Consider the following 15,157-nt stretch of genomic DNA (forward strand, 5'->3'; position numbering starts at 1 on the left):
GGGCTCTCTCACAATCTTGCCTAAAAACACAGCCATGAATAAAGAATGGTACCAGAACGTCCTCCCAGAGCAACTTCTCCCAACCATCCAAGGGCAGTTTGGTGATGAAGAATGCCTTTTCCAGCATGATGGAGCACCTTGCCATAAAGCAAAAGTCATAACAAAATGGCTCGGGGAACAAAACATTAAGATTTTGGGCTCTTGGCCAGGAAACTCCCCAGATCTTAATCCCATTGAGAACTTGTGGTCAATCCTCAAGAGGCGGGTGGACAATCAAAAACCCACAAATTCTGACAAACTCCAAGCATTGATTATGCAAGAATGGACTGCCATCAGTCAGGATTTGGTCCAGAAGTTGATTGACAGCATGCCAGGGAGAATTGCAGAGGTCTTGAAAAAGAAGGGTCAACACTGCAAATATTGACTTATTGCATGAATTCTGTGTAATTCTCAATAAAAGCTTTTGATATTTATGAAATGCTTCTAATTGTATTTCATTATACCATAGAAACATCTGACAAAAACACCTAAAAACCCTGAAGCAGCAGACTTTGTGAAAATGTAATATTTGTGTCATTCTCAAAACTTTTGGCCATGACTGTACAGCTGCAATAAGGCATTGGCAATGTTGAAGCTGGAGGTGGCGCTATTCCCCCTTCAGTATCAGGATGTGTGGGTACAATAACTAAACTTTGTGATTCTCACGAGTCAGCACAAGAGTTTCAAGGCTGTAGCTCCAGTTAACGGCTATGATTCAAGCACGAAAACAAGCACAGATGACAGATGGCATCTTGTTTCCTGATGCAGTGGAGACAAGTTTCATGTAGGCTGAGACTGGTTAAACCGGCATAGAAGCACTTGACTGGAGCATTGAGTAACCAGCAGAGGTATGTGTCCTGATTTCAAAGAGTATTCTTACCTTTAGGCTCGTAGCTTAGTTGGACTTTTTCTTTATGTTTAAAGGGGACATATCACGCTTTTTTCATCAACATATATTGGTCTAAGATGTCCCCAAAACATGTCTTTAAAGTTTATGCTCAAAAAAACACTTTGAAATCAGATTTTGGCATGCCTGAAAAGTCCTCTTCTTCATTCCTCATCAGAACACTCTGTTTTCTCTCTGACCACGCCCCCTCAGGAAGTGGATGTGCCTCGGCTCTCCAGCACGTTGATCTAATGTTTACATGTTGGCTGAATATACACGGCTGCTCAGAGATCGCGTTACTTCAACCCTCTGAATCTGATCCAGAATCTGATCCTGATGGAGAGGCGCCTGTAGCAGGACCTTTCTGAACGATTGGTCATAGATTTAGTGTTTCTTGTTGTTTTATTTATCAGTATGTAGACGTGTGTCTTGGTACACAGCTACAGCTACAGCTATGAACATATAGCTATGTGGCTATGCTAACTAGCGCTAGCACTTATCCATGATAAATAAAAATCATCCACTAGATCTTCAAATCTGCAGACGTGGGGAGTAAAACCGATCTTTGTGTTTATTAAGACAGCCTACAACTAGCATGCCTCCCTCCTAAGCTCCTTGTTAGCACACATTTGTGCAGGTAATGAAAAACGGAGGGGGGATTCAGTATTATTTTATACAGTCTATGGGCTGAACAAGCTCCGAGCTCTGACTCCGTGACAGACCGGATATTGTTGTTACGTAACAAAAACACGGAAGTCTGAAACGGCTCGTTTCACACACATTTACAGAAAGGTGTAGAAATCAGAACAGGGGCAGGATGGATTTTTTTCATTCTCGGGGGGTTTGAAGACATGCCAGGGACACATATTTCAGGTAAAGAACCATTAAAAAGTCCATTTTGCATGATATGTCACCTTTAAACGACCGTTAAATCACTTACTTCTAAACATCTGTAACACGTTCACCTGTTGTTTGGTTGTTTTGATGAGAGAAATACATTGTTTTTAACTGGATTGTTTTTCAGGAATACAAAGTTTTCAGCAGAGTTAACCTCCTTCTGCAGATTACTGATGTGACGTGTGTGATCTGTCCTTAGCCTCACTCTTACTCATAATTTAAAACCCAAGTTTTGGGTTTTAACTGATAAGAATAAAGTTTTGACATCATTTCCACATTTTAGGCTGTAACCATGGACTGTATAAATAATGGACGTAGTATCTGTGACATAAATGGTAATGGTAAATGGACTTGTACTTATATAGCGCTTTTCTAGTCTTTCTGACCACTCAAAGCGCTTTTACACTACTCGTCACATTCACCCATTCACTCACTGATGGTAGAGGTTGCTACAGTAAGGGACCATCAGTGTTATCTAATCTCATTCATTCACATTCACACACCTGAACAGCAGAGGGAGCAATTCGGGGTTCAGTGTCTTGCTCAAGGACACTTCGGCATGTGACTGCCGGAGCTGGGATCGAACCGCCGACCTTCCAATTGATAGACGACCGACTCTACCCACTGAGCCACAGCCGCCCCACGTCACCCATCTGTTTCTGAATCGCTGTTTTGAAGCCAATCGTCGGCGGGAGCCATATTGGATATACTGAAGTCAACCTAACTTCTGTCGAGGTAAAGAGGCGGGCTTTGAGACTCTTAGCCAACAGCTACAGTGTTCCCACCAAGCGGCAACCTCCGGTCTAAAAATATGAGTCAATGCGGAAGTGTTAAAAGCTGCAGTTCATCGAGGTTCCGCTTGAGGCTGGCTCCGGAAGTACCGGAAGTCACATATACATGAATGGGGAAAAGACGATCTTTGCAGCAGAAATAAACATGTTTACAGCCTGGTACAAAAGATGAGTGTAGTCTGAATAGCTAATTTCTTGACGTCCTCTCACTGTGAGGGGGGTGAATTTTTTTCTAATTCGGCAATTTCGAAGATATTGAGATTACTAGTCTTCCAATGAGAGGCACAGCTGCCTGTGGGAACACTGCAGCTGTTGGCTAGGAGGCTCAAAGCCCGCCTCTTTACGTCACACTGGCTCGACAGAAGCAATGTGGCTGCCGCAGCCGATTGGTCTCAAAACAGCTCTTCAGAAACAGATGGGTGACGTCACGGATACTACGTCCAGATTTTTTACAGTCTATGGTTCCCACCTGTCAATCCAGTCAGCTGTGCCTCTCATTGGAAAACTCGTAATCTTAATATCTTAGAAATTGCAGTGTTAGAAATAAAATCAACTCCCCTACAGTGTGTGCTGATCAAGAAATGAGCTATCCAGACTACACTCGTTTTTGTACCAGGCTGTAAACATGTTTATTTCTGCTGTAAAGTTCGGCTTTTTTGAATTGGTGTGTATGTGGTTCAAGCCAGCCTCAAGCAGACACTCGAGAAACTGCAGTCTTGCGCATTGACTTTGATTCTCGAGGTTGAATGTTGCCGCTTGGCTGTAACAAAGACAACTGTTTGGCAGAGCAGTTCTAAGCTACATGTTCAGCAGCAAATGGTATGATGGCAGAAAACTTATTAGCTAAATCCAGATCTTTCCATCGACTGGGAGCAACAAGGAGAGGAAGTGATGGCCTTGAAATCTTTCGGGAGGTCAGAGGCAAACTCTCCAAGAAACTTTTCCTTCCGCTTTGATGCCGCTGAGAACATTGTGCACAACTTTACGTCTTCTTCCTGCCTCAGTGTTCAACTCTGGGACATTGTTTTTGTAGTCTTGACTTTCTGTGTCCAATATTTACGCCGGTCAGAGGTGTGCGACAGGTTTGTGACCACAGGAAATGAGGTATGACCTGAAGCTTGTAACAACCCAATCAACAGTTTGGAAAAAGCCAAATGGGAACCAGACTTTGTGCCCTTTGTGACTTCTCTGTCCTGTGTTATTGCCCTTCTGTGACTCTGGCGGTCTCAAGTGGTCAGTTAAGACGGAGACAGATGACAAAAGACAATCCAAGCAGTCATGACACCAAGGCCTGACTGGTTGACCTCAGCAGTGCCCGAGCAGCATGAGACTGCTCAACATTTCTTCGAAGATAAAGAAAAAGAGGAGGATGGAGCTGCCAGACAGGGTGGGGAATCAAAAATACAAGAGAAAGGAAAATAGAAAGCAGAAAAATGAAGCCCAGACAAGACACAAAGGGGGTAGAGAGAGGCAGGATGAAAGATAGGTTGATGTACAACAGGCTGATGAAATAGAGCAAGAAAGACAGGGAGAGAAAGGAGTGCAACAGCAGCTCAAACAATAGTCTGGAAACAAGAGGAAGAAAGAAAAAGGAAACACTGAAGGGAGGGAAGACAAATTAAGCAGAGGGCAGAGAGGGACAGGAAGAGATGGGGGGGAAGCCCAGAGAATAAAAAAATGTCAGAATCAATTCTGCTCTGAAAAGAGAGGAGAATTAAGGAGGAGGAAGAAAGGCTTGCTGTTCTCCGTCTCACTGCTCCAAAAAACCTGCTCTGACTTAAAAAGACCAATATGTAGAGAGGAACAAAACGCCAGGGGGTTTACATCAAGCGCTTCACTACATTAGAAAAGACCCACAGAGGAAGAATAACTGACACAATTAAGAGCATAACTGTCATCACAGCCAATCAGCCCAGTGTCGCCCACACACCCACACACACACATATACACACACAAACATACACACAGAGCAATAGACCCATCATGAGCAGGGATGAAGGCATGCTAATTCCCCCTAGCAATGCAGCACCGGCTGCTACTAGTGAATACCAGATTCCTTAAAGGCTTAAAGGCTACAGCATCCTAATGCAACAGGAACACTTGTCGAAAATCCAAATCGCTCCATCGCAACATGTTCCCAGCTGCTTTGCATTCTGGGAGAAAAGCTGACATTCAAATATAATCCTGCTGACATGCAAAGCAAGTGAAGCCAAGTCCATAAAGCACATGAGCACCAGAGGAAGAGAGATGTGTGAATCTGTTACTATCACAGGTGGATGCACGCTCTTGCTCAATAAAATACAAACTAAATTTAATGAGCTCCTCCACGGTGACATTTCCTCTTTCATTCCTTCATCTTTTATTTTTTTTTTAACAACTAGGCCTCATTTCCCCGGCCCTCCCTTCACCGACGTCACTCAGTTTTCCATTCTCTGCCTCTACCTTTTTTTTCTCTCTCTCTCTCTCCCCATCCACAACAACAGCCATTCTAGAAAGAGGCCTATCAATCTTCTTCAATGAGACCCGAGTGCAAGAGAGTGCCAAGGCTACAGCAGATTACTATCTCTGCTTACCCCCACTCAACACCGGATAACATGTAGAAGAAGAAGAGAAGGACGGGCAGATAGCGAGGTAGGGAGGGTCGAGAGCGAGGCGGGGAAACAATCTCAGATAGCAGGGCGGACACATTAGATCTTAAAAGCCTCAGACCCCTGTTAACAGCAGAGGCTTGTCAAGTAAAGGAGCACAGCGGCTGAATTTAAAAAAGTCTAATCCTGACTGACAACTCCAAACCTGACCCTTCGTTTAGTCTCACAGAGCGCTATGTACACATGAAGACATGAGCTCTGCAGCTTTTATTTCTTTTAGCTGCTGGACGTGGTGAATTATCAGAGAGGTTTGGTCATCAGTAGAGTGTTTGATTACCAAAGAAGAGGAATGCATGATACGTATCAGTCCGATAAATCATCAGCCGATTGTTGGAATTTTTCATTAGGATTACATCCAATAAAAACAAATGATCCTTGTTAAGAAGCCAATCAACAGTCAGCACTTCCAAACATTAGGTGGCAGTATTTTAATTTTGTAAAACCTGTGCTGCAAATCCTCCAAGAGCAGAAAAAAAGAGTCAAGATTTAACGCAACAAATCTTTGAGTCACCTGATAAGTCATCATCGCAACAAGGATGCACCGAAGAAAAACGAAGCATCAAAAAGTGGTGACATTCAACGTACATCTGAGGGCTGCAGAAAGTTCACCAGAGACTTCCTGTAAGCTGGACTCACCTTTTTTCTGGGTAGAGACTGTGTAAATAATGGATGTAGTATCCGTGATGTCAGCCATCTGTTTCTAAGCGCTGTTAAAGCCAGTCGTTGGCTGGAGCCATATTGGTAACGCTGAACTCAACCAAGCTTAAGGCTGATTTATACTTCTGCGTTGAATCAACGGCGTAGCCTACGCCGGGGGTCCGCGTAGCTCCCGTACCTACGCCGAGGCCTACGCACGTAGCTGACGTGCAACTCCTCCAAAATGTAACTCCCCGTAGAGCTTGCGGACCGCAAGCTCTGTGATTGGTCCGCTCGGCGGCTTTGTCTTTCCCGCATTTACAGCACTTCCGGGATCCCAGGCATCGGCCGTGTATTTCATCTCCTCCTCTCTATTCTTCATGTAATCATGTCTGCATGATAAACAGCAACATATATCAGCTGTAGAGTAACATAACACGCACTGAATCGCTGTGGAAAAGTAAACAGAGATCGTAGCGGGACCGGAAGCAGGCGGCCGGCTATCAGAGAGACCGCACTGCCCTCAGGCGTTTCGGCAGAGAATTGCTGCGCGACACAGACACACCGACGCACAAGTATGTGGTGCTCATGTCCGCGTCAGCCCCTGCTGCGTAGGGGAGACGCAGAAGTATAAATCAGCCTTTAGTGTGATGTAAAGAGGCGGGGTTTGAGCCTCCTCACCAACAGCTATGTGTTCCTGCCTGTCAATCAAGTCAGTCATGTCCTTATTTGGGCAAAACTTCTAACCTTAATATCTTCTGAACCGTCACCTTAGAAAATAATTCCCCCCCTACAGTGTGAGCTGATCAAGAAATTAGCCACGTAGACCCAAGCCGTTTTTTGAACCAGGCTGTAAACATGTTTATTTCTGCTGCAAAGATCGTCTTTTTTGAATGGGTGTGTATGTGGTTTCCGGTGTTTCTGCAGCCAGCCTCAAGTGGACGCTCAATGAACTGCAGTTTATAACATTTCTGCATGGCCTTCATATTTTGAGACCGGAGGTTGCCGCTTGGTAGAGACAGAGGATTTTATCAGCTTCAATAATGGCGTTTTTGAAACAGTATACAGAGTCGCAGCTACTTTGAAGGTGTAGCCATATCAGCCCTGTATGACGTCATCTCTGCACACATTCACACTCTGATCGAAATCAACTTGAGCTATGTAAGTTTTACTGAACGTACACATCGACTTCTGACGTTAGTCCGGTGAGTATGCTTTGTTTGACGGCCCAGTGGCTGGATCAAGACTGACCGAAGATTATCTATATTAGTTCAAAAATCCATATCATGCATTTATCTATTGATGTAATAAATGTTTAAAAATAACTGAACTATTCTAATCCCCAGCTCCCAATTATTTTAAATCCTTATGTAATTTTGATTTGATGTCAAACTTTAATGTATTAGACTGTGAGAGAAATTCTGTGAAAGCAGAAGCTCTATTATCAGTCCAATTAATGTTCTCACCCTTTAACTCCGACAGCTGATTTTGTGTATTTCACACAAATTTATAGCAGGAACACATTCTTTACTTTTATCACCTTGTTCTCACTCATTACTTCCTCTAGCTGATGTTTGCGAAACATGACAGAGAGATTCTTCTTGTGAAACTGATGTGAAGTATTTAAGTCATAGAGTGCAAGAAATGTCTTTGTTTTCTTGGTGAAGCCTAAAATATGCATTCTCGTAACGGCCACCAGGGGGAGACTCCACTGTTTACAAAAGGAATTAAAAAAATTGAATCCAGAGGGAAAAAATTACCAAACTTCAGAGTTGATAAATTACCTTTTAATGAGTTTACAAATATTTTTAACTCTTCTCCAATAGCCTGATGGATGCTGGTCATATAGGATGTTTATTTGGAAACTTGTGGCTCTATTTGGAGCAAGATGAATGATAACGCAGTGTGTGCCTGAAGCCAATACTAAAGCTAAATCCACACGATCATGCCGTGACCTTGCAGCCGAGAGGGGTGTTTTAACGGGCCGCCTCGCTGCCCCCTGTGTGTTTCAGGAGCCGTAATACACACACAAAGATGCACACACATACCGTGCAACAGCAGCAAATCCAAGGCTGCCAAGGTGTACTTCAGAAAAAAAAAGCCATGAGAGAAAGAGATGGAACTCGTGGGGAAGTGTGGTACAGAGATTTTGCATAGAAAATCTTCCCTTCAGGAGATAGCACCGGTGTGATGCAGAGAAAGCAGCCTGTGATCACTCGTCTCAAGACTGTCTGCACCAACAGATACCTCTGTAGTGGGCACCAGTTTATTATGGCTCATGTTTAAGTCATAGTCAGACGAGGACCCCTTGTGGTGGAGGTAGATCTAACAGTAGAATAAGTGGACGTTCTTTAGGTCCGCGAAATGCATTTATAGCTTTAACCTGTCTGCTTGTAGCACACAGATGTTTGACCGTTCACATGAAACAAGTTGATTATCTTGGGCTAATGTTGAATTGACGTATTGACAACATCCTCAACAATAAAGCACCCAAGACCTTTAGTGTATCGGTAAAAGGACTCGCTGCTAATTCCATACACCACATCCTGAGCAGCCGAGGCATCAACATGACCACCACGCCAGCTGTGACATCTACATCCACAGCGGACATGATATGGCTAATTGCTACAAAGCTTTCTCACTGTGGAGAACTTACATAGGGGAGTTTTGTCAGGCTTAATAAACTCTCCTTGCACTGTCACAGCACTGCCGAGGGAGGAGGGTTAAACTTAGAGCTGTCTGTAAAGCTGCAAGCAGCCGAGCAGCAGCAGTGATCTGATGAGGGATCAGTGTAGTGTGGCTTCTGTTGGGCCTCTGCTCCACACGGCGACAGAGGAGGCAGGAGGAGGGGGTGGCGGTCGCGCTCAGCCCAGCTCTAAAGACTTTGACACTAACATAATCAGTGATAATTGATTCGGCTGGTGTGGAAGGTGTTACATTAAAGGATAAAAACGGCAGCAGCGGTGGCAGCAAAGCGCTGGGGCTTAATGTGAGCTGATGGAGCCGACGCCGCCTGTCACACGCCTCCTAATCACACAAGAAGTGAAGATTTCTGGAGACGTACACATATCGTCAAATCACTATCAGCGCAGACCCGCTCACAGACCCCTCAAAGAGGCTTTGATCAGCTGCAGTCCGAGGAAAGCGAGGGAGGGCACACAGGCCAAGGACAGAAGGAGATGAAGGAGGAGGATGGAAAGAAGACAGTCATCCTTCGCTTGTTTAGCAGAACAACCCTGAGATATCACATGACACAGCATTACTCATGAGAACATCATGGCGAAACCTTGTACCGGCATGTGACTGTAACAGATGCAGGCTGAGCTATATTTACTGTCGTGTGATTTCATTCAACTTTTGTTTCAGCTTGTCACATGAGCGTACTGAATATCTGAACATGACAGAGGGCTGGATTACAGGGGGTACGTCCAGTTTAGGGTTTCACTAATCCACTCTTATTTTCAGTTCACCAAACCCAACAATAACTATTTCTAACGACTACTTTCTTAATGTTAAAGTCATGTCACCAGATTGTGTCTGACAAATTTTAATCACCATGCGTCTAGATGTAAAATTTTTCAGAAAGCAATCCAAGCAAGGCTCAAGGAAGGAAGGGAATGGACCCAAAGTTGGCCAAATTATCTTACTGTGTCTTGAAGCTGAGACATTGTTAGCTGCAGCTCGGTTCGCAGCCCCTCAAGACAGTGTGTCCACCGAAAAGAACAAGGATTATTTCGTATGAAGCAGCATTATTCGGACTGCGTGACAGTTTAAATCACCATTTGAAACATTTGCATTTGTGAATATTTAGTTTCTGGTAAAGATGGTTGAAATCTGGGGCACTGGTGGCCTAGCGGGCTAAGCACCCCACGTACAGAGGCTGCAGTCCTCGTCGCAGGGGTCGCCGGTTTGATTCCGGTCGACCATTTCCTGCATGTCTTCCCCCACTCTCTACTCCCCACATTTCCTGTCTCTCTTAAGCTGTCCTATAAAATAAAGGCAAAAAAAAAGGCCAAAAAAATATATATATATATCTATATATATATATATATATAAGATGGTTGAAATCTGGTAAACAAGGAACACTGACATCGGACTTCCACCAGATCCGTGACCGGTCCATCTCCAATCTGCTGCAGTCCGGCTCCATGCCCTCTCATCCGTCAACACCCACCAGCTGCATTTTCAGAACACAGCACGGAGCAGAACCACCGGACAGCTGGAGTCATGTGATCGAGGTTTTCCCGCAGTAATTACTGAATCAATGATTCTCCTCCTCCTCCTCTCCTCATCCATGTTGTCTTTCTGGTCCTCTGAAAACCTCTGACCTGTTGACTCCAGGCCTGGCTCTGCTCATCATGACGGTTTGTTGTTGTAGTTAAGTGAAATACGATCTGGTGATAACACAGAGTGTTTTATTCTGAAAATGAACCGGATGTTTTCATTTTGTTTTGGTGCCTGACTTCCTGTCTTCCTGCATCTGGCAATAACAGGAGTCCTGCGTATCTGATCCGGAGGGCTCCAACCTGCTGGATCATAGACGCAGCTGGAATGTTACAGAGCGGATCCAGTGGAAGTTAACACAGTTGACTAGAATAGAAACCTATCAGCTCTGTTGCTGTGACAGATCAGAGACGGACCGGACACGGATCTGGTGGAATTTGGCCGTGAAGAGTAGGGATGTCAAGGTATACGTATTCGTACCGTTTTGCACCTTTCTGTGCGGCACTTTTGGTTCTGTGCAGATGTGTACGGTAACGGTTTGGTGCAAAGCTAAAGGTTATCTAAATCCAAGGGAAAAGGAGCACACACAGCATCAGTAGCCCCTCCTGTAGGCTACCTAAACATTGCTTTCAGTACACTGACTCTCTCAACTAATCACCTGTGGTCAGTTTTGTGCTTTGAACTCAACGATGGTTACCTCGGACTATCCGTGTGTTTATTAGGGGCGGTAGTAGCTCAGTCCATAGGGACTTGGCTTGGGAACCGAAGGGTCGCCTAGTCCCAATATGGACGAAGTTTGGCAAGTGGACTGGTGACTGGAGAGGTGCTGGTTCACTTGCCTGGGCACTGCAAAGGTGCCCTTGAGCAAGGCACCGAAACCCCCAACTGCTCGGGGCTCGCGCTGGTTGATGGTAGCATCCTCGCTCTGACACCTCTCCTAAGCATGTTCACTGCATGATTGTATATACTGTGTGTAGCATGTCCAAAAAAAATTGAGATTACAGTACCTTTCTTCTTACAGTGAGGAGCGACAGAGATCTAGCAAACAAAACCCTTCCCTGAACTTATTTTCTGTTCTGTTTTAAAATAAGAAGTCACAGCAGCAATCTCCAAGAAACATAGCCAGCACAGGATGTTCAGGAGTAATCAGTTTGTTATTAGCTGTATATTTGCTCTGCTCCTGCGATAATCAAAACAAAGCAGAACAGTCAGGTAATATTGCAGTTACACTCCAGCTAATGTTATTCTTATAAGCTTTTAATTAAATGACTGCTGCAACAACCTGCACACGGTTTATTGTAACAAAGTGCCAACCTCTGGGGAACACTCATAAGGAGTTAATAAATATATTTAACCTGCTCCACCTGTGACTTGACCTCACCCATGTTTCTTCACGTAGAATAACATTGAGCGACAATCGCAGTCACCCTCACCGCTTTGTTATTACCGTGTAATGGAGACACATGAGGTAAGTCTAGTAGCGGGGACTGGGCTGTGCCTCTCTGCTGAGTGAACTGATGAAGACGGAGGGCTCCCTGTAGCCTTACAGTCAGAGCACTGATAAATCGACACGCCTCCATCCTTTCCCCAACTGCAGGAAGTGTGTTCATGAGAATCAGCATAGACGCCCGCTAGACTGGAACTGACAATATTAAGTGGCAGTGTGACCGTTTTCATGAACACAGGGAGGCCGAGAGCACAGAGGAGCAGGAAGGCCTCGATTATGTCATCCAATAGTTTCTATCCTCCTCTACAGCACATACTGAGTCCCCTTCTCCAGATTTCAGGTTGCTGAGTGCAGACAGGCACACAAACACACATTTCTACCTTCTGCCGCAGACGTAAACACACATCGCTTCATGTCGAAAAAATGGCGGGGAGGAGATGAAAGACTTTACAGATGTTAAACAGAAGCAAAGGAGCTCCTTCAGAGGTGCACTGCAGGGGTCGGATATCTTACAGAGGAAATACGGAGGAAAATTGAGTAATGGCAAATAAGAGGGGGAATGGGGAGCAGTGAAAGCCGCGGGCTGAAGACAGTAGGGAGAGAAAAAAGGAAGACGGGGATGACGAGTAAGTGAGAAAATGCAAATGAGAGGCTGCCGAGCAAAGTGGAAAGAGAGGGGAAAGAACGTGAGAGATGACTATAGGGACTGTTGGAACAGAATCTGAGGAGCAGAACAAAGCTGACAATGAAAATAAGTGTGGCGGGCGGGGGCCGGGCTGGAGAGCACAGGAGGAAATGGCAACGCATAAGACATGACGTGCACGCATCGCAAAGCCTTTCTACCGCTGAAATGAGCCGTATGCTTTCTCATACGTCCTTCAAACATGAAGTGCTAACGTCTGTGGACATCACTGCACAGCATGTTCCAGGAAAGTAAATGCAGGAGACTCAAAAAAAAAAGGAAAGATGAAGAGGTGCAAAGAAAGAGGTTTAACAACAGGAAGCTGACCCCTAGAGAGGCGGCCCTTGGCGTCTGTTTGTTACAAGGTAGAAGCAAAGGGAGGAAGAGGAGTGCAGGCAGCAGACTGGGGGGTAGCTCCTGTTCTCAGTCTGTCCTCCACCAGCAGCTGGAGGCTAAACTTCAGCAGCCACCAGGGAGAGAAGAAAGGCCTCAGCGAGGGGGTCATGCACAATGGACGACCAAAACAACACTTATAGACGCACATCTGCATCATTAGCAGAGGAGCCCAGAGTCCCAGGATGTCACTGCAAGACAGATCCCTTGAAATGTGGCCACCATAGTGCCTGTGCACACAAATATTATCAACACCACCACCATACAGCTATGTCAGCCTCCTCTTCATGAATATTCATCTGCCTCATTAACACTCAAGTGGGGGAACACGGCATATTGCATGAGACTCCAGTTACTTGGAGAGAGAGAGAGAGGATGCAAAGGGGAAGAAAGAGCGACCAAGTGAGAAACAGCCTTCTTTTCATTGCCAGCAAACTTTTATTAAATCTCAAGAGTGGGGGCTCGGGGCGGGGAGGGGGGGTCCTATATTGTTCTGGGAGCTGATACCCTCCTGTCGCCTTTCCTTATGAAGCCAGACTAGGGCGATGTGAAAGCAGCGTCAGCAGCAGGGACAGCACAGCGGGAGTGCAGGATGGGGAATTACAGACCGTTTTACCCTCCAAATCCTCCAGCAATAAAGGCTTCAAAACAGCTGCAATTTTTCTGCTAATGTCTGTGTGTTCACAGTAACTACTGAACGGTAGGAAACGTGTGTGTGTGTGTGTGTGTGTGTGTGTGTGTGTGTGTGTGTGTGTGTGTGTGTGTGTACACCTCAACACAGGCTGTAGATGCAGACATTCAAGCAACCCCCCTGTCCTTGTTCAGTGACAAAAAAAAAGGACACTGATTCACTGTCACAGTCTTTCTCTCTGCCAACAGACACACATGCCGACAGATATGACCACACATGGTGAGAGGATTATCTTCTCTTTATGTTGTAATGCCAGTGAATCTCTTAACAGGAACTGCCAACAGGGGAAATCTCCCATCCTGCAGCTTGTGTCCTCAGAGAGAGTCTGGGAAGTGTAGAAACAGCAGACTCTTATTTCCTTGACTTTTTCTCTGCAGCTTTGGTGTCAGAAACAGCTGAGGCAAAGTCAGACAATGCCCCCAAATTTTTGCCCCGCCAGAGTCACTCCGGTCCTTTAAAGGGCACTGACAAAACCAGCGGTACAATAATTGGACCCAGTCTGTGGAAATCAATACTGCTGCTTACATCAGGGGGCCCCCACCAAGCCTATTTCATATTCCTCCTTCTACACACCCTTTCTGACAAAAAAAAAAAAACCTTCAATTTCAGAACGGTATGAACTATCGATTTCACAGCCACGGCTCTCCCCCTTCCTCCTCCCGTCCTCTCTCCTTGCCAGTCCCCTCGCGTTGACACCAAACTCCTATCCAACTCTCCGGGAGGAAGGGAACAGGAGTGTTCAGGAGGGTGGACGGGTCCTTATATGTCATCTTCCCAATTCTAGACCATGCAAATTCCTCCCAAGTGGCTTTTCATGGCTTCATCTCAAATGGCTAGAGGTAAGGTTTTTCCACAAGAGAGGTTTCATCCATTGGTGATTTGAATTATGACCCCAAGAATGAATTTCTTCAATCATCCGACAAGTATTTGAAAGTGACAGTGTAGCTCTTTCTAGACTCATTCCACATTTTATGCTGTTGTTTAATAGAGGAGGGACAAATCTTGATATTTGGACTTTTTAAAAATAGTGTTCTGTACAAATCTGCCAACGTAACTACTTCATGACTCCTCATGAAGGCACTTCGTGATACGAATCAAGGTTATATGAACATGAAGAAGAAGAAGAAGACAGCAGGATGATGTCAGACAACATCGTAAGAATTTAAGAGGTTTACTCACAAAGAAAGAAATGTCACATTGTGTTAAAAAACAAAGATAGAGGATCTAAAATGAAGACTTAAATCAAAGGGTTTAATAAACAAAAAAACAGGAGATAAACAAAAACGTACCTTCTTCAAAGTCCAGAGTTCAACTGATAAATCCACGAGGTACAAACACAAGAATCTATAGAAAGCAGAAGCTGGAACACTGATGAATGCAAGGCAAGACACTCAGTTAACTCCTGACTAAAGGAGAGGGGAAACAGAGAGACTAAACACACACAGGGTAATCAGCACAGGTGTGAAAAAAGCCACAGGTGAAACTAATTAGAGTAATCAAACAGGAGGGAAGCACATAATGACAGGAAGTAAAACTAAACCAGACACACAGGGACCAAGGTACTCCAAAATAAAACAGGAAACACTGGAGACTGAGCTGAGAAGCACAAGTGGAAATATAAGAACACAAGACATGAAACACAGGAGATGGCGACTGATATACTCAACATGAAAGATACAAAACAAAACCAGAGGTACGATGAACGAGACTACACATGATATGATCAACAAAATAAAACAGGAAATGAAAAAGAAACATAAAACTAGGAAAATACAAAACAAAACACTAAAGTAACTCAGACAAGAAAAGCTATTCCATCTTTA

At 44.7% G+C, this 15,157-nt stretch overlaps 1 long non-coding RNA gene across 2 annotated transcripts in view; it reads right to left on the bottom strand.

Annotated features, from left to right (window-relative positions):
• Window positions 1-14,733, bottom strand: part of LOC117832578 — a 53,677-nt gene extending 38,944 nt beyond the window's left edge. For both annotated transcript variants that reach the window (XR_004635205.1, XR_004635206.1), the window contains exon 1: window positions 14,624-14,733. This is a non-coding gene — a long non-coding RNA (uncharacterized LOC117832578). The remainder of the gene's footprint in view (window positions 1-14,623) is intronic.
• Between the last annotated feature and the right edge of the window lie 424 nt (window positions 14,734-15,157).

The sequence above is a fragment of the Notolabrus celidotus genome, chromosome 20 (assembly GCF_009762535.1).
Source record: "Notolabrus celidotus isolate fNotCel1 chromosome 20, fNotCel1.pri, whole genome shotgun sequence".
NCBI lineage: Eukaryota > Metazoa > Chordata > Actinopteri > Labriformes > Labridae > Notolabrus > Notolabrus celidotus.